This window comes from Crotalus tigris, unplaced genomic scaffold (assembly GCF_016545835.1).
Source record: "Crotalus tigris isolate CLP2741 ecotype Arizona unplaced genomic scaffold, ASM1654583v1 scf7180000017551.9496454, whole genome shotgun sequence".
Classification (NCBI taxonomy): domain Eukaryota; kingdom Metazoa; phylum Chordata; class Lepidosauria; order Squamata; family Viperidae; genus Crotalus; species Crotalus tigris.
In genome coordinates, this window is record NW_024096469.1 from 5,969,171 (window position 1) to 5,989,735 (window position 20,565).

Genomic DNA, 20,565 nt, shown 5'->3' on the forward strand with positions numbered 1-20,565 from the left:
AGGGTTATCAATTACAAGCATCATTCTGAAGCAGAATGTGAATTCTAGGTCCCAAAGAGTAATAATAGTAATAAAAATATATATATTTTGAATGCAGGGCTACTAGTGAGGAGCAAAAGGTGTTTGCAATTTTCCCCAGCTGCAACATCAGCAAGCTGTTACTCTGCAACATCCAAATAAAAGGATAATGCAATATCTAATGTAAATGCTGGCAGCTTCTTTGGCTCATCAGCTTTCTTCCCTACTAAATCCCACCTAACTGGGCCAAAAGAATCAAAGTAAATATGTTTCACTGTGGTTTACCAGATCATTGCTCGCATTTGGAGACTTTCTCCAATCACTTAATGTGTTGCAGAGAAACCATCCTGATGTTGCATCATGTGAAATGAGTCGGATTAAAAGCAGGAAGAGGGCGGATGGGCACTTCGGAGAACACATTGCAGGGAAGAGAGGCGCATCAACACAGGTCACAACTAATGTTCAGGCAGGGAACCATAAAAAGACAGCTCTATGGATTGTTCTGTTGACTACTCCTGACCTAAGGAAACACAAAACAAGCCATGAACATGAAATTGATTTCCTCCTGGCCACATCTTTACAATATAGATACTCGTCACTAAACACAGAAAAACCGAACTGAGTGGGACGTATTTGCCTGCTCCACTGACTTAAAAAATGACTACATGTGCCAGGCACCCAGAGTCGAGTCTTAAATTGCAACAAAGCAGAATTTGAGAGAAAACACAATTTTATGAATTCTGTACACTAATCCACCCAAATGGAGGACTTGAATAAGAAACAGGCAACTTGCGTTTTCAAATAAAATAACTGTATGAAGTAGAAACACATCCTTCATCATTCCCCTTTATTACGAAGACCCTTCCGATATTTCTGGAACAGCTATACAACTCAGAATTCTCTTTAATATGTAATTATGCCAAAATGATCCCTTCTACTCTGCAGCTATCTTTACAATTTGCAGATATCATTATCACTTCATCATCAGTTCTCTGGAAACTGTACCATGTTTACAGTCATGCTCCCTGTGAACACATTCAGGGCCCTTACAGCACGGGACACTCAGGTAGTGGCAGAACTTTATCTTTAATTATCTTTATTTTAGCATCCAGAATAATCTTATATATTTAAATGGTTGCTACTCTAGTACCATTTATTTAAACATCTATTCCTAGGAACAACTTCACTTGGCCAATCAGATTTGGCTTTGTGACAAAAAAGAAATAAAGATAATTTACACCAAGGCCAGTGCTTGCCCTCCCTCTGAATTAGCTTTATCTCTGTTTAGTAAGATCAACATCCACGCAAATGTAAATTGACTGAAGAAATGCAGGAGCAGTCAATCTGGGTTACAGAAGATCCAGGGATTGGGGAACTCATAGAGAAAAAAATCAGCTGCAAGTATTCAGCACAGCTCTACTCTAATTACTCAAATGAGATTGCTATGCAAAAGGGACTGGGCCATGACAAAACTCAATGCCATGTTTGCTGAAGATAACCATGCCACTTAAGTGATGTTCCCAAATGAGAGAGATGGAATTAACATCTCCAGATGCATCAAAATACACAGGCAGTTCAGCAGAGTCCAGATGAGACTGGAATGAAGGCAGACACAAATCTCCATATACACATTTGTCTCAGTATCAGCTTTGGAAATATTTGGAAATGTGTTTATGGTTATAGTCTTTCTTACTGAATAAGGAGAAAGAAATATTTTTAATAATTCTTTTAAGTTGATTTTTTTTAAAGGAAAACCATTAAGGTTGTGAGATCTGCCCATATTCAAATTAATACTTTGGACAGTAGGAATTTTTCCCATAGCACTATCCTGTTTTGTTTTGTTTTGGTTTTTTTGCTGAACTGAATCCATCTACTATACTCCACTTTGGCCTACAGCAGGTATCAGTACCCAGCTAACCATAGTCTAACTCAGTGTTTCTCAACCTTAGTCATTTTATGATGTGTGGACTTCAACTCCCAGGGGCTGCCACAAAGAAGAGGGAGTCAAGCTATTTTCCAAGGCGCCTGAAGGCAGGACAAGAAACAACAGGTGGAAACTAAGCAAGGAGAGAAGCAACCTAGAACTAAGGAGAAACTTCCTGACAGTTAGAACAATTAAACAGTGGAACAACTTGCCTCCAGAAGTGGTGAATGCTCCAACACTGGAAGTTTTTAAGAAGAGACTGGACAGCCATTTGTCCGAAATGGCATGGGGTTTCCTACCTGAGCAGGGGGTTGGACTAGATGACCTCCAAGGTCTCTTTCAATTTTATTATTATGGATCATCACACAGTGAGCCAGATGTTCAGACTGGATTTGGCATTTTGTCTACCTATCGAATCCTTACCAAGGACCTGGGATAGGCAGATGTGGATGTTTGATGGTATTACAGATATCGTCTCAGGATGGAGGCGGTTCCTAGTAAGGCCGCCTTTTGCAATTGACTAATAGCGAATTTGTCAATGTCAATGGTGTTCAAGTGGTGCTTCAGTTGTTTTGAGATTGCACCCAAGGCGCCTATTACTATTGGTACTACCCTTGCTTGCTTTTGCCACAGTCTTTCTATTTCTATTTGTAGGTCTTTGTATTTTGTTATCTTCTCCAGTTCTTTCTCGTCTATTCTGCTGTCTCCAGGCACTGCCATGTCCACTATCTAGACTTTTTTGTCTTTTTTATCGACAATTGTTAAGTCCGGGGTGTTATGTTGCAGGTGCTTGTCTGTTTGAATTCTGAAGTCCCAGAGCAGTTTAACTTTATCATTTTCTATAACTTTCTCTATTTTATGATCCCACCAGTTCTTGCTTACAGGAAAATGATATTTTTTGCAGATCTCCAATGCACCATTGTTGCTACTTTGTCATGCCGCTGCTTGTAGTCAGTCTGTGCGATCTTCTTGCAGCAGCTTACCAGGTGGTCCACTGTTTCTTCAGTGTGTTTGCATAGGCGGCACTTACTGTCTGTTGCTGTCTTCTCAATTTTGACTTCTTTATTATTATTATTATTATTGTTGTTGTTGTTGTTGTTGTTGTTGTTATTTTCCCCCAGCCAGCAAGGTTGGATGGAGAATTCTGGGAGCTGAAGTCCACACATCTTAAAATAGTAAAGATTGAGAAACACTGGCCTATCTTGAATAGATAGATAGACTCAGAATACCTAATACTTTGATGGGAAACCATTAGAAAATCCTGGAACAAGCTGGAAAGTTGAAAAAACATCCTGGAAGAATGTTCATACACCCTGCCATCTTGACATCAAGAAGACTACATGGATATGTCCACAAAGTCCTAAGGAATCAAGGAATCAAGCTCAACCTGAAGAAAATTTCTCCTTCCATTGAAAAATACTTTCAATATACAGGTAGTCCTTGACTTAAAACCTTGAATTTAATGATCATTCAAAGTTACAATGGCACTGAAAAAAGTGACTTATGACCATTTTTCACACTTAAACAGTTGCAGTATCCCACGGTCATGTGATTAAAATTTGGACACTTGGCAACTGACTCATATTTATGATGGTTGCCGTGTCCTGGGGTCATATGATCACCTTTTATGACTTTCTAACAAGCAAAGTTAATGGGGAAGATGGATTCACTTAACAATCATGTTACTAACTTAACAACTGCAGTGATTCACTTAATAACTGTAGCAAGAAAGGTTATAAAATAGGGCAAAACTCACTTGCTTAGCAATGGAAATTTTGGGCTCAATTGGGGTCATAAATTGAGGACTACCATACCTGTACATGCCATAGGTAAAAACAACAATGATTCTGAAACTCCCAGAATGGGCAGCAACTTTTCCAGATACTTGGGACTTTACAGTAGTATATCATTTCAAGGTATTTTGGATTGCCGAGGTATAAAATATAAAACAGATAGGTCAAATTCTAGTATTCTTATTGTCCCCCAAAGTGACAAGATTTATATCAAAAAATACAGACTTAAAGAAAGTGAAATGGAAAAATTAAATGGCATGTGATCCTATTTGTGTTGTAATGAGAAAGTGTTAGGTTCCATTTAAGACCAAAAGCCAGATCATGGGGTAATATAAAGTCATATTTCACCCCACATTGCTTTAAGAAGGTAGAGAATAGACGAAAAATGCATCACTGAAGGTGACATAATTAACATTTTCTTTCCCTCTGTGCTGCACAATAGCCAAATGCATCAATAATAGATTGTTTTAGTTAGTTGTTTAAGGTTGGCTTAAAGAGAGATAGGTCTTCATTTAAACCTAAATCATTGTCAGATTTCTTTATGCCTGAGTAGACTTCTCCAGGATTGCCCTGTGAGAATTCCATGTCTAATGTATGAAAAGGTGTAAAGAAATGTTTCACTTAAAATCTGCAAAAATAAATAATGTCCATAATTGTGCATGGGAAGGATGGCTAGTCAATATATAGAAATATGCATTAAGAATGTCACTATACAGAATGGAATTGAAGGGCTTCCTCTTGATTTTTTTTTTAATCAAAAGTATTAGCTGTTTCATTAAAAAGCCTAGACAATCAGAAAATATACATAACTCTCTGCAAATGGAAAAAGAAAAACGGAAAAAAAGACAAAAACTGCAGAAAAAAAGAAAGTTTAAAAAATACCTCAAATAAGCCTGACATGAAAAACTCCACCCCATCTAAGGTATATCTAATTCTAATATAAACAGCAACAAAGAAATTGGAAAAAAGATGTATCAGGCTATTAAAATTTTATAATTTTCCTTAATTTCATCATTACTCAATTTTTAACCAATGAATTCAACTTAGACCATACAAAATCAGATTGTCTCTTCCTGAAGTGCTGATGAATGTATTCCATCCATTTCATATTGCATTTATGAACAGTATTTTACAGACATATTTGCAATGCCTATATATTGTTTTTGAGTCAACCGGGTTTCCTAGCATAATCCTAGACCAAAACACATTCTGGTGTGTCATGGTTTTCTCTCCCAATTTTTTTTTTTTTTTTTTGGCTTTATTAACAACTGTCTTCATCTGAAGCTGTTTCCTTGCTCTACAGAAAAAGTGCCATCTTCACTGATTACTATGGTCCATTCAGCTTATATGACACACGCACATCAGACAGCACTACTAAATATTTTGAAATTAGTGATTGTCAGTATAACTAGCGGTGGGTTGACAGCCTAAAATTAGAGGCAATAGTTTAAATAGGAACTGTATCTCAGGAAAAAAAAATGGCTTTTACACGTGCCACCCAGATTGACTGACTGGTTTGCCATCACAAAGCTAAGTTATTGGAAACCACAGTAACCAGATAGCGAAGATGGGATAGGATGGCAATGCTAAGCATGGGGTAAGATTCAGAAAACAGAATTAAGCATTTCCATTACAATAATTTCTACAGAACGTGGAAGCTTCTTTAACTGCAGAACAGAAAGGGGAAGTTGAGTGATTCATTGGTGGACAAGGAGCCAGACAGAAAAGGTACAACTGTGCCCCATCCTACAATGTTGTTGTAGGCTCAAATTTCTTTTGTGAAATAACTCCCCATTCCCCCAATAATCTCCATTAATCAGCAACGCTCATTGTCCTAGGGATCAGTCTGCTCTTAGGCTCTCCTGGTCTTCACAGCATCTCATTGGCCCAGATCTGTAGCTCCAATTGAAAGATCTCTTGGTAAAGGAATAATGGCACCACTGTGCTATGTGCATGTGAATGGGCTGAATGTGACATTAGAACTGTGGTGCTTATCCTCTTGATTTCCAACTCATTTCTCCCCTCACCCACATCCCAGTGGATTAGGAAAGGGTGCTGTGGTTTGCTCCTACAGGAAATACCTTCTACCCCCTGGATTCCCTCAGACCTCCCCCTCTCCAAATGAAAATAATACTTCCCATTGTATTTTCCACAATCTCTTAGTTCTCTTGCACGGCCACCCGCTCTCTTGTACATCAATCATTCTTTCTTGTCTTCAGATTTGGCCTTTACTTTCATGAGAATGGCTGCCCTAAAGAGGATGAGCAGATTTAACTTTCGCCAAACTGCTGCTTCACTGTGGCTCTGGCAGAACACAGAGGGCATTTTCTTGACCAGGTGGTGTTCTATCAGTGAGATTAATGGAAAGAAATCTCACTTGGGTAGCTAAGATCAGAGGAAAGTATAATTGTGTAAATACATCCTGCTCCCAGAGCTGCCTGTCCAGCCTCCAAAGCAGAAAGGCCAACAAAACAGAAATACTCACTTATTCCAGAACAACAAAGAAGTTAAGAATCATTGTTCCACCGTTCCTGCACTGATTTTTGGAATACAGGTTTATTTCATGTGCACAAGCTTCTCAATATATGCCACCCCGTAGACCACCTCCAGCAGGAAAAAGAGAAGACTCGAATTCTACAGCCATTCTCTTTCTTCTCCACAATCAGTGGTGGGATTCAGCTAGTTCGCACCACTTTGGCAGAATTGGTAGCTAATTTTTTGTTGCCCAGGCCCAGAATGGACTTCCAGAAGGGACATCCACACAGAGAACCGGTTGCTCACATATTTGAATCCCACCACTGTCCACAAATGCAGGAGGAGGAGGCAAGGATTTTTTAAAAAAAAAAAAAACATAGGAGCACATTTAGAAACAATGTCAATTGAAAGTTTGAGTTGATATAATACTTTCTGTCACTGCAGGATTTTGCTGCCTCATCATTCAGCTGAAAGTGTCACCATCCCAAATGCTCCTGGAACCTTGTTTCCTATTAAATGCCTCATCCATCCATCCAAAGTGCAGCCTCCAGGCTCTCAAATGCCTCTAAGGACAAGCAGAGGCAAGCAGCAGAATTGCTGGTAGGTGAAACAGCGGATATGATGTCTGGATGCTAGAGATATCTTGCCTCTCCCCCTTCTTCCAACTTTTTGTTTTTCCTGTTCCACTTCTGTCTTCTCCCAAGTGGGAATGGCCAATCGGAAATGGGCAGGATGAAGTAACACAAGCAATAAATACAGCCACAAATCACTCATACAATTGTACTCCACTTTCATTTTCATGCATCTCCCGTGTGAAAGAGGAAAGTAGAGCCTCTGCTACATGACCAGGCAGCCGTTCCAGCTGAGACCTGCACACTGGATCCCCTCCTCATAGCAATCTCCCTTCGGACTTATTCCGGCCTGTTTGCTGGTTCTTATCCACCCACACTGGAGCTGGACATTCTGCTCTCTGGATGCCTCTGCAGCGCCTGGCCCAAGCTGTCTCATCTGCCTTGTTTGGCAATGCTCAGAGTTGGATCTAATCTTGCACTGATTAAATGTCCTTCATTAACGAGTTTCTTTAATTAATGGAGTTTTTGGGCTTGCTTGGATTGCTCTCTCCCTGCTGGTCTCTGCCACCTCAGCACAAACATGGGGCCATTCCCTCTCAAGTCATTTAGTGAGTGGGGCTGGTTCCTGCCGACACCGCATTTTGCCGGTGGCGCCTGTCGCCTTTTGCTTGATGACTCCATTTTTAACATCTCCTCCTTTTATTTTGGGAAGGGGAAAAAAAAAGTCCATGACCTTAAATCTGAAGGAAGTTGTACTTCACAGTACAAATATCAAGATATCACTCAGGTCTTCCAGGATAACCGCATTTAGACCAGGCTGCTGGTCTTGAAATAAAGATCTCCTGAGCTCTCAAGGACCTCTTTAGTTTGGATGGGGAAACAAACTTTCTTGGCATACCACGTAGCGGATTCCCCCTTCTTTCACATGGAAAAAAAAGGAACTCTTCCCGCTTGGGAGTCTTCACGTTGCCTTTTCTTGGCATGGGATAAATTGGGACGTTAGTTATTGTGATAATTGGTGTGAGGATCCATATCCTCAATTGGAAAACAATGGAGTAGATGGAGGGTGAAGCCGGGCAGCCCTGACAATACAATGGTGGGTCAGTCAGTGCACATCCTGCATAGCCATGCCACCAACATGCCATCTGTCAGGCAGCTGGGCTGGCTTCCTATCAATGCAACATCCCCAACATCAGGCTCCAAAGAGGCTGTAAAGACCAGCAGCTGGTCATGGCTAACAACAGATGTGTCATCTGCCCTGAGCTCACCATTCCTAAGCTTTCACTGCTAAAGCAACCAACCTGAAACCTATTCCCCGGCCTCTCAGGTGTCTGACTTTTTTTAAATTAGTAAGTTGAGAGGGAGGCAGAATAGTTCACTTCCCTAGTCCACTGGAAGGAGGACCAAGAAGGGACTGGATGAAGAAGATGGAGTATTGCTTGAGGGCTGAAGGAAAAGCTCTCGTGGGTCAAATATAAAGTCTGTGTCATAATCTGGCCACCTCTGGCCGTATCAATCAGCCATCTCTTAGTCTGTCCTTACCAGTTATTGTCAGAATGAGATTTAAAAATGAGCCAAACAACCATAAAAGCATGCTGTCATTTAAAAGATGGCAAACAAATTAGTCTGGCTCTAAACTGAGTTGCTGTCCTAGCAGTACAGTATTTATCGATAGTATTTCCAATCTAATTCCTTAAATGGGCTGAAGGTTCCTCTTCTTTCACTGCCCAGGGACACTAAGACAAAGGGCACGTCACTGAATTAAATGGATTGCCCATGTTTACTCTTTCTTCATTTGTGTCCCAAGCCTCCTCTTGCATTGAATTTAGGTGGCAATCGCTTTGTGGCAAGACCCCTCTCTTTGCTGGCATTCTGTTAAAGGTCTGTACCCTGATGGTAAAATTAAACAAAACAAAACAAAAACGAGAAAAATTCCAAAACCAACCTTGAAAACTTCAACCAATCTTCCCTCTGGCCAGCTAATCAGATCTTTCCCTCCAACATCGCGAGGTCAAAGGCACCTATGGCTTGCCTAACCTGCTTCAACGTGAGCTGTGCCCACGGAGTTCGACGCATAGCAGAGATGGTCTCAGAAGCAGCAGCGAAGTGTGAGGTTATCACACCAGTGTTGCTATTTGTTCCTATGCCACAAATCTGGTGCAAATACCTGGGACTTGCATGATGATATTGTCATGCACATGTCATTATTTGCTACCCCAAACTCCTCCCCCTCCATGAATGTGAATGACAGTCATGATTAAAAATCAAATAAAAAACACAGAATGTCTTACTAAGATCAGAGGCCATGCCTTCTAAACCTTAAGGCGAGCCCGCTTCAATTCAGTGTTAGGCAATCTAGAAGAATGCACCTGTGCAGCCTTTTGTGCACCCCCGTCTCATTTAAATTGGTCCCTTAGCTGCCAAGTGCTTAAAGTTAGCATCTGTCTGGGTGATAATATCCTGGCATGCTAACGGGCATCCTGCTATAACTAGGAGGCTGGTTGCCTGCAGTATTGCCTGGGTATGTTTTATTTGCTATTGGAGATTAAATCACCCTCCTTTTGAATGGAAGAGCAAGTGCTGAATTGGGGAATCTGTAGCTCCCTTTACTTTTTGCAAATCAAAGCCATGTGTTCTTCATTCTCACCTCCCTAGATGTCACAACTGCAAACCAATTCAGCTAATACTCAAGCCAGCAGAAACAATTGCTTATACAGCAACAATACGTTGCAGAGATGCCAATAGCTAACATACTTGGGCATGCCTACAAAGAGGCCGTATATATGCATATATGTGCACTTGGTATCTGGGTGGCAATTTGGATAGCCTTAAGAAGGTAGTGAAGGGTAGTTCCTAGAAAGGAAATTACTCTGTGCATTACAGCGTTTTTGCTAAGCTTGGGAGATGGTGGTGGTGGGGTAGGCAATGAAAACTGGAATTTGTCTATACTGTGAAGTGTCAAGAGTCTCTCTCTCTCTCTCTCTCTCTCTCTCTCTCTCTCTCTCTCTCTCTCTCTCTCTCTCTCACTCACACACACACACACACACACACACACACACACAGAGGAGTCTCTGCCTGTGTTTGCTGGGTCTATGCCAGAACAAAGCTGGCTGCCAGATAAAACTACACTCAGAGTGTTATGTTCCCAGCTCAAAGCCTATTAAGCAGCAGCTTTCGTCCAAAGCTCCTTCCCCTCCCTACTTCTCAGTGCCCCACAGCCACTCCATTTGTGCAAATCTCAGCACATCACAAAGGAAGTAGAAGGGCTGCAAGAAAACAGCAACCCTCTTTCCCACAGGCTTTTCCTGGGAGGTCCAAGGGGAGGAAATTCTAATTGGAAATGTCCCTCTATGGAGCCCCAGGAACTCTAAAGGCTGCAGCCATAAATGGGACCAATACAACTTGTACACGCAGAAGCAAATTGGAAAGAGGCTTTCCTTGAGGCTGGCTTTTTAAATGTTAACATTAATTTAACTTTATATAAAGCCTCTTGTGAGCATTGTTGCGACTTCCCTGTGCCACCATCCAATGTAGCCATTGCTCGTCAATTAACGTTTTCTGCCCACTTTCTAATTTGGCCCTGGATGCAAGTGGGGCTCAGCTCTGGGTGGCTTGGCCTCTGCTGTTTTTCCAATTTGGCCTCCTTTTCACACTGATGCCAGTCATCAGGAAGCTGAGGTTGCGCCTGGGAAGCAATTGTCTCCCCGAGAAGGAGTTGACGGCTCACGCCATCATTCAGCCAAGCATTGACCTGTGAATATTTCATTACCCTCAACAATGCACCATCCATACAAAGCAGGAAGCCCAACCGGTGGGAACAAGAACTAGTCACATTGACAGGGAAGGCAGATGGAGCTGATGGGGCTGGGGACAGGGAAAGCTGGCTGCTAAATTTAGGTTCCCCCAAACTGCCTTGGGAGACTAGCTGCCACATCCCCAGTGAGCATAAAGACAACAACTGTGCTCTCTCCTATGCTTCTTGGCTAGCTCCTCTTCTAAAGAACCAAAGGCAAAAGACAGGGAGCAGCAGCAGAAGACCACAATTATGCACTTGTCTATTCCAGGATATTTGCTGATTATGAATGGCCTTCGGTCCACCATATATAAGGAGGCATCCATCCATCCATTTTGCCAATGAAGAGGATGCACTTTCTGCCAACAACCCCCCTAGACCGGCAGAGCTTATTAATGCCCCTGGAAATATTGCAGTGGGATTAGGCTGGCTGGGCCATAAATCTATTGCTTGCAGCACACGGGAATGAACTTGCAGCGTGGAATGAATATGTTCTTCAGAATTTCATTTATTGTTGAGAGAAGTTACCCAGGGGTTGCCAAGATTTGATTTGCCAGATGCCAATAGTGTGATGGGCGAGAGACAGTGTCAGGAAATGCCTATTCAGATCTCACACTTGATTTAGTCCCTTAAACTAACTGCTTTACAACCCATCACAGATATAAGTTTAGGAGATATTTTGATTGGGGGCATGGTGCTTAGTGGTTAAAACACTGGGCTTGTCAACTGGAAGGTTGGCAGTTCGAGATGAGCACACACCCCTAGAATCAGACAGAGGAAACCTTTACCTCTATTATTCCAATTATGTTTATTTGTTCTATATACCACTCACTCTTGAAATTTAGAATGGTTTACATAACAAACAAAATATAAAAAAGAGAAAAAATAAATAAATCAAAGTCTAATTGCAACCAACCTATTAAGACAGACCAGGTCTACAATGTGCGTCAAAAGGTGGTCAGAACAAAGTTTTTAAAGTCCTCCAAAGGGCAAGTGGAATGGAAGACCCTTGGGGCAAAAGGAGCAAACTATGGGGCCACCACCAAAGAAACTTGACTTCAAGCTTCCAATCCTTTTATCTCCTGTAGAATGGGAAGTCTAGTAGTCCTAAAAGGAATGCATATATAGTCAAGGTCAAATATAAGCAGAAGAGGTGATCTGAGGTCCAATGCAGGGATTTACAGATAATAGGCAGGACCTTGAACCTGACCCAGAAGCCTTTTGGAAACCAGTGCAGTGACAGATTTAACACTACTTACTCCTCCCTGCTAGTAGTTGGGCTTCTGTAACCTCTTTGCAGCTTTGCAGCTTCTCACTCATTTTCACAGGCAGCCCCATGTGAAATAGTCTAAATGTAAGCGCTAATCTAAAAAGACCTAGAAGTAGAGACTACCTGGGCAAAAGTCCCCTGGCCACAGCCCTATCCAAGAAGACTTTGGTCACAAACCTGCTTTCTTAGGATAAGCATGATCATACTCAGAAGATAATTTAGGAACCAAGATCAAGCCAGAACAATCATCTACACATGGCAACTCCATCTTCCTGGGATTTAATCCGAGCTTGTTTTGCCCTATGTAGTCCCCCCAAAATGCATAGATTAACCTAGCAAAGAAGACATACAGGCTACCTTTTGAATGTCCTCACAGCCAGAACTGAAACCTGTAGCAAGATTCCCCTTCACCATAACCTGAAATTAGAAAACTGTTATACCCTTTCAGTCTGCAGGAGAACACTTTGTTCTTCCTTACACTGGCACCTCCATACTTCATCATCTTACTCAAACTCCCACATCCCATCCATCTAGACTCACCTCAACATTCACAGCTGACCCATATTTGGTTGCCTTCTCATTTCCAACCACAAGACTCAAGGCAAGCACTCTTTCTACCTCACTGTCTTCCTTTCCTCTCTATTGGGGAATTTGGGACTCAATGAAATCAGCACCAAAATGATGACATCCTTAATAATGACGGGCTAAACAAGCAAGTCAGTTAAAACTCTTCCTTGAAGTCTGGGTGTTCAGAATGCAAAGCCAAAGGTACTGTGCCCTTCAACACAGAAATATTGTGCCTAGTTTTGTTTCTTATCGGCAAAGTTTATTGCAAAACCAAGTGACAGGAGAAATTGTAAGTACAAATTGCCTGCTAAAAGCACAGGAGAGGGCTTTCCCACACTGACCAAGCACCTATTCATTCTCTGGACTGGGCACACAATGCATATGCATACAGACATCCCCATTCATATATACAGCTCTTACATCCATGGCCAGCTGGCAATAGGGAACTAGCCGCTGCCTATGTATAAGTATGTCTAGAGGGGAGGGGTCTGGATACTTGTCTTCCTTACGCAGAAAGTAAGGAGCTGAGAGAGCATGAAATATTAATGCTGTAAATGGTGCAATTTCATCTGCATTCAGCCAACTTCATGTATATTTCAGAGTGTGATGGGATGATACTGTTGTGTAACTGAGGCAAAATGGTAGACAAAGGCTTTGGCTAAGGGGACGCAATTGGACTCTCCAGCATTGGTATATTCAGCTGCTCTATCAAGAGGACCTCAGACTTACAGGAAGGAATGAGTTCCTTTTGGGATGCTCAGATTGTAGGGTGCAGAGGAGCGTATTCTAAAATACAAGGGCGTCAGCTTTATATAAGTGAGTACTTCAAGGGTCAAGCTCAGAGAATGGAGCATTGTCCCAGTTTTACTCAGCACAGCACCAAGAATCTCGGGATACACCAGTCATGGTGAATAAAGGTACTTCTCTCTCCTGCACAGATGTTCAGGATCCTTCTAATCCTGAAATCCAGAATGCTTCTGCTCTGAAGCTGTGGTACTTGGATCAAGAGAATACAGATTATTACGTGCCTCCTTCTCTGCAAGGATTAAGATTACAAATGCAGATCTTTGAACGTGCCTTCCTCCTAGTTCCAAGCCATAAGTCTCAAACTGGTTTCAAATTTATGTACTTAATTTAAGACTTTTTACAGAAGAAAAACTAGCATTTAAAAAAAACCTGTTCAGATAGCAGGGACTTTCTACACTATAAAGACACAGCACAGACACTGTTCTATACAATATAAGAGAAGAATATTGCAGCCATTTCTGGGCTGCTGTCTATTCCCTCCTCAGGATTTAGATGAGCTAGCATCCATATATAATCTCTTAGGATTTCACGTTACAAAAAAAATATATGACAGCTACCCAAAGTCACAGTTTCTCATCAAATTTCCTCCTTCTTTTAAAGTATACGAAAACTTCTCCAGTGTCCTCAAGTTGCCAGATTATAGTTGCCTAGAGAAGAAAGAGGTAATAATGGCATCCAGAGATTGGGGGAAGTTTCACTACATATTTTGGCTTGGGAGAATTTGACAGAGTTGCTCCTTTTGCTCAGTAACTTCAAATTTCTTATATTACAATCTTTCCAACCACATATCTTGAGATAGGTTGAAATTTAATTCTTTAAATTAGAAAGCACGATGTTTGAGAAGATTGCTATAACACGTCATTTTGCTTTCACTTCAGCAGAACATTTGACTGCAATTGATGCATTATGGAAGAAATTATATGATCAACCAGAGGTGTTTGGCAAAAAATGAATGCGACCCTAAACTGTGACCAAAAGCCATGTTTTGCCTCCATTTTCCCCTTACAATTCAATCATGCACTTCTGTCATGATCTAGACTTCCCCCATTTTTCATGGTGGGATACTCTGGAACAGTTAAGCTCAGACTCATGATAAGGAATCCATAACAACCCAGCAGTGCATCAAATCTGAAAGATTTGCAAAAAAAGGCCAATAAGTCCCCAATTTTAAATCAAAGAGTCAAGCAGAATCACTCAAAAAGCAAAAATACGTTAAAATAAGAGAATATCGCTCAGGGAGAATGTTCAGAGATGAGAACCAGTGAAAAGGTACAATAACCACTTCCTTATCATCTATTAATTGTTCTGAAGTGCCAACTTTTGCTAACTTTTTTTTTAATCTGGCAAGCATTCAAAGCCATTTAACAACTGCATGACAAGCAAAAATTCATCCAGGAAAGACTACTTTAGCATGGAGATGCAGCAATGGACAAAGATTCCACTCAATGACGCAGCCAAGTAAATTTTGCTCCAGACTTCATAAGGCAGTCATTTGGGGTTGCCATTTTGTTTGAGATAATATATTTTTTTAAACTTGAAAACAATAAAGTGACCTTCTGTATTTTTATATATGCCTATATGTACTATGATGATGAAATATTAAAACAGGGGATAATGCTGGAGATACCACTATCAACACCAATTGGCCATGATATGTCAGGACAACGAAGGCATTGACTCCAGGTCTATTGCTGTTGTTCTAGTGAACCTTCATTACAGGAGAATTTCCCCTCTAACTTGGCTGTGGATTCTGGCCTTGAGATCCTTACTTTTCCCACCACTTTTCAAGACCAAAAATGTATGCACAATCCTAGTTTTATAGTTTCAGACCCAAGTTCCATGCCATGCATTCACATAACGCTTTCAAGATAGGATAGAGAGAAGCTGTCCTATTCAAAACTTTTTTTCTTTGAACACTTCTCAGTTGGAACTTCAATATTGTTTCCCGATTGCTAGCAAACAATTTAACTGGGCTTTAGCAATCTAAATAACCTATTTCTGACATTTTCTGAATAGGATGAATGCAACTGGATACACGCTAGGGGAAAGTATCCTTAAAATTAGATCCATCGTATATGGAAAGCTATTCCACCTTTTCTCCAGTCTACTTCATCTCCTCTTACCAGTCTCTAACTTAATTCTCAGATGCTCCTATTTCCTAGGTCAGGGGTAGGCAACCTTGGCTGTTTTATGACTTGTGGACTTCAACTCCCAGAATTCCTGAGCCAGCCAGGAATTCCTGAGCCAGCCAGGAATTGACGTCCACGAGTCATAAAAGAGCCAAGGTTGCTTACCCCTGTCCTAGATGGTGGTGGTGGTGGGGAGAACAGCAATTTCCTACCGTCTAATATTCAACCTTCTAATGAAGGCATTGCACTTGATTCAAGGGATTAAATCTGGAGATAAAATAATGTAGAGCTTTAAAAACATTTTCCCTATCACTCTCTATTTCATATTCTGTCTGCAGGAAATTCTCACTAGAAAAAGAGATACAGTCTTAGAGCATGCTCCATCCAGACAGGCTATTTGTCTCCCCACCAAGCCATATTCTACCATCTGCCCCATAGGAAGGATTTATTGAAGGTTTATGTATGATTGCTGGTGTTGGCATAGGCCTCCTGAAAAAAAAATACACTTTTCCATTTGATATTTTTTCATAGGTGTTATTGGATTATTGATGCTGCCTGCCCTAAACTTTGGGGATCAAGTGAATTGGAAATCAAGATAATACATTTTTATCTCTGATAGGACCATCCTTCAAGTTGCAGCTTTGATTCCAACAAAACACCTTGGTCTCATTTGGGACAAATGTGTTTCATTTTTTTTATTATACATAACTAACAAAAGAAAATAGTCAAAAAGACAAGACTATTTCTTTTGCATATCCCCATGAATTAATAATGGGAAAAATAACCATTACAGGGGACTGCTAGCTTGGGAAAAGAAGTTTCAGAGAAAGCCAACTGTGTTCACAAAACTACAGGTTCAGGATAATCTACTATGTTATGGGCAACATGTGTTTATATTGCTTACGTTCGATTGTAAGACAAAGAAAGCCTATTAGGTGTAGTTCCATTCAGTTCTGTTTTGCACTCGATGGCCTAGCAAATTGAAATTGAAAGCCCAGCTTTGGCTGTTTATGCCATCTAGACTTTCTATTGTTCCTTTATTAGATATTTAATCCTACCACTTATTGTTAAATTACAGATGAAAATTAGTATTTCATGGCAAGTGAATATTTAACTAAGATTGGAACTTAAATTTGAAAATAAAAAGAAATGGCACAATCAATATATTTTCACAGGGGAGTTTGTTATCTTTAAAACAGGATGTTTTTTTAATCCTCTCCATGGCCCAGGTTGGCAAATAATTTAAGGAGACTTTGATGAGAGGGAAAAATAATAATATATAAGTCCTCATAAAAAGCTTATGTTTTCTTAGCTTTGGAGGGTGACCAAAATGAATATGGCAGGAGTAGGGACAGGAAGTCTAGAAGGTTGATATACTACTGTCTATTGTAGATAAGTCAAGACTGTAGAATCTATGAAATTAAAGAGAATTCTCCAAGATGAGCTTATATAGTTATAAATCAGGAGTCCAGATCCTCCATATTTATTTGATATTAAAATCAAAGGTATGCCATTGATAAAATCCAGGATCAAATCAAAACATTCAGTGAATGATCCTGGATCAGCCATTCTTTCTAGAGCAGAAAAACGTAGAGGCTGTCACAAGGATAACAGAGGCAAGGGAAAAAAAAAACTCTTGATGAACTCTGATAAAAATGTTGTAATTAGTTATCAGATTTTTATCCATAATTGGGGGTGGTGATGGAGGGAATCAATTCAAGTTGGCAAACATATCATAGAATGAAGCTTAATGGCGGAATAGAACAAAGGCATCAAATTCAGTTCTTGGTATGTCCAGCTTGAAAAAAGGACACAAGTAACAAGGAGCTGTTTTGCAGTTTGAAGGATATATTGTAAAATCTCAGATAACGTGACTTCCCAGCCCCTATGCGTTAATGGAATAAATGGAGGGGGGGGGACAGTGCAGACTTTGAAACTACATTTCATTTTTTTTCATTGTTTTTACTTAAGTTATGCTTTATTCCAACCTGTCTTTTATCTCCTTCAGTCTCGTGATCTTACATGTGCAGACATAGGAGACCACATGAGTTAACTTTATGTACAAAATCAATTGATCTCAACAATTTATATGGGTCCAAAATGCTAGGGAAGGAAAACTTGGTGTTTCGCTCTGGGGTCAACAGCTTTAAAGAAGTGCATGAAGACTTCCTTTCTATTAATGTGTGGAAACAAAAAGATACCAATCATCCCTTTCCCCCCTATTCATGTGCATCCCAAGCAGAAATTTAATTTCCTTTTCTGGAAAAAAATGGATGTCTGGCCAGTTAGAACGATTGTAGGCAGCTAGTTCTAAAATAATACCAAAATATTGAAGATTTCTGTGTTTTCCCTAAATAATGTTTTGCTTCATAAAATATGCACTCTCACACAAAACCATGTATATGCAGACTCTGGCACATGGAAACAGAGACATCCACATTCACACAATTTATAAAAAACCTCTAAGCCCAGATGAGGATTTGAGGAATCTATAGATTAAGACAAAGACAAGTGCTCGCACACATCCCCAAAGCAGACTCCTCAAACTAGTCACACACACATAAAATGATCCACCCCCATGCGGACACGCTCTCTCTCACATGCATGCTCCACGCTAATAGGAAACAGGAGCATAATTTTTCCTCTAATTACATATTCAGCACTTCTGAGAAAATGAGATTTGGGTAATTCAGCTGGACTGAGAAACAAGACTCTAATAAAATGGAATTTGTAACAATTCCACTGTTAAATTAGTTAAATGGAGAGGAAGGCACACTGGCAAATTGACCCCTTGCTCTCCTAAAGACTAATCGGACTTTTGAACCCCAGTGTGTGCTAACAAAGCCTGTGGCTGTTGCAGAAATGGGGGGGGGGGAGGAGAATCACCATGGCGCTAGGAAAGAAGCACAAGTAAACTGGAGTGAGGGAAGCCATGCAGGACACAACAGGAAACTGCTAGCTGGGATGATTTTAACATAAAGCTGACCTTATCTTTACTTGTGTACTGATCTGGCTGTTGAAAGCAGGCAACTCAGCTCTCCTACAAGAAACCCTTCCTTCCTACCATTCTGGGAGGAAATACCTAGAAATTAAAATTAGGTGAATAAATCAGGACTGCAAAGGTTCCCTCCTAGCAGCCTCCCATAAATTTCAAACCTTTAACACTAACCTTTGTATAGCAATAAGTGGGGTACCAGATGAGCGAAGAAGCCATAAAGGATTTTCCAAAATTCGATTTCATCATATGGATGCATTTTATATAATAGAACAAGAGTATCTGCACTATACTGGAAACTCGCTAGCATCTATTCACCAGCATCTCAGGCAGTTTTGATGCATAACTAGTTAAACGTAATTATGCACTGTAAGATTATTATTGAAAGGGGAATCATTCATTTGGCTGCCATTTCTCTTATTTGAGATGAAATGGAAGAAGGCTGTAGTTAGAGGAGAGATGCAGATTTTGAATATTTTATCTTTGATATTCAAAACAGTACTTAACAAAAGACCATTATGAGTCAACACACCCATATTTAGTTCCAGTTGCATTTTACTTACACCTCCCCGGCAACCACACACAGTCAAATGAGCCACTTGATGGGCTCTATCCCACTCTGCCTTCCGCAGGCCCACTGGCAAAACCAAGTCTTCAGGGCCTTCAGAAAGAGTGTCAAAGTGGGGGCCAGTCTAATTTTTGAAAGAATGATATTCCAAAGGGAGGACGCCACCACAGAGAAGGCCCTTCTTCTGAGTCCCACCAAATGTACCTCCTTAGGGGATGGGACTCGCAACATTCCTTGTCCCCACTTTAGTGGGTTGGATGAATGTGACTGGGAAGAGATGGTCCCTCAGATAACCTGGTCCCAAGCTATGAAAGGCTAAAGGTGATAATCAGCACCTTGAATTGCACCTAGAAGAAAATTGGCAACCAATGCAGTTCCCACAGGAGAGGTAACACATGTGCACACCTAGCTCTGAACATAACCCTGCAGGCTGCTGCATTTTGAACCAACCGGAGTTTCCAGATGTTTTTCAAGGGCAGCCCTATGTAGAGCGTGTTGTAGAGATAGTTATTAGGACTGTTTCTAATAGTAGGGTCTACCAGTTCCCCCCTCCCATAATTCCTTCTAAAATTGAGGTAGCAGGGAATGACACAAAGAGACAAAGTCAAGAACATGCAAAAAATCTTTCCCCTGGTTCTTGAAGTCTTTCATCTTTCCTCACACCCATTTCAGACAAAATATAGGAATCCCACACTCTTTCCTTTATCCAAATGGTATCTCTGGTTTACCATTGCTTTTTACTTGGGGAAAGAGCAGATCTCCAAAGCCTTAAGAAGCTTGAGAATGTTAACCTACAATGAGAATATCTCCCACTAAGCATTGGATCACCACAGAAGGATTACCTTCTTAGACAATTCAAGCCTTAGTAAAGGAAGGCAGCCAACATGAAAAGGGAAGTCAATGGCATCACCCCTTTACAGAAAGGGAGCAAGAAGAGGCCGTGGAGGGATGTTCTGCTTCAGATACCAAGACAACTTCACTGACTTTGGGTAGTTTGCAAACTTACTGCCAAGAAGAAAAAAAAGAAACATTTGCTGCCTGTAGATAGCAGCAAACCTCTGGGCTGACCTCGTACCTTGTTTCATCTCCCACTCTGTCTCCCCATCGAGCAATTTTTACATGTCCATCTGCAGACTGAATGGACAACTGGTATCATATAAGAGATCTCTAAGAGACAGTTATTTAATTAATTTTTAATCTGATTTATAGAGATGTCTATTTGAGAGATTCTGAATAAATGTTAGCTATAAGCTATTATGAATCCAGTGTTGGTCCTTTGAGCCAGGGTCATGATAAAGTAATCTAGAAGAATTCATAAGGTCACCTGGATTTAACCAGTTTGATGTATTAAGATTATCTTGGAGGAGTCTTTCCTACAATTAGTGCAAAGGTAGCCTCTTTAGATGTCCTCTCACCCAAGCAATTTCCCCCCTTAAAACAGTAGCTTCATTGTTATTGTTGATAAAGGAGACGAGGAACAGACATTATTTAAAAAACAAAACAAAACAGGAATCCCATCAGGAGGATGGAGACAGAGCAATGACTGAGCCAGTGTTTGATTCAGTGACAGAAAAGGTGTATGTCTTCTGTCCGTCAAGAGACAGATGAGCTCTCTTGTTACATTACTCCTAAAAATCCCTACACCGTTTGTCCT

At 40.7% G+C, this 20,565-nt stretch overlaps 1 protein-coding gene across 31 annotated transcripts in view; it reads right to left on the minus strand.

Annotated features, from left to right (window-relative positions):
* Positions 1-20,565, minus strand: part of RBFOX3 (RNA binding fox-1 homolog 3) — a 488,491-nt gene that overhangs the window by 36,698 nt on the left and 431,228 nt on the right. Inside the window, exon 1 of one of the 31 annotated variants that reach the window (XM_039345594.1) lies at positions 18,335-18,441. The exons of the other annotated variants lie outside the window; for them this stretch is intronic. The gene's annotated coding sequence lies outside the window, so the exon portion shown is untranslated. Of the gene's footprint in view, positions 1-18,334; positions 18,442-20,565 lie in introns of those variants that run through there. 31 annotated transcript variants of the gene reach the window in all.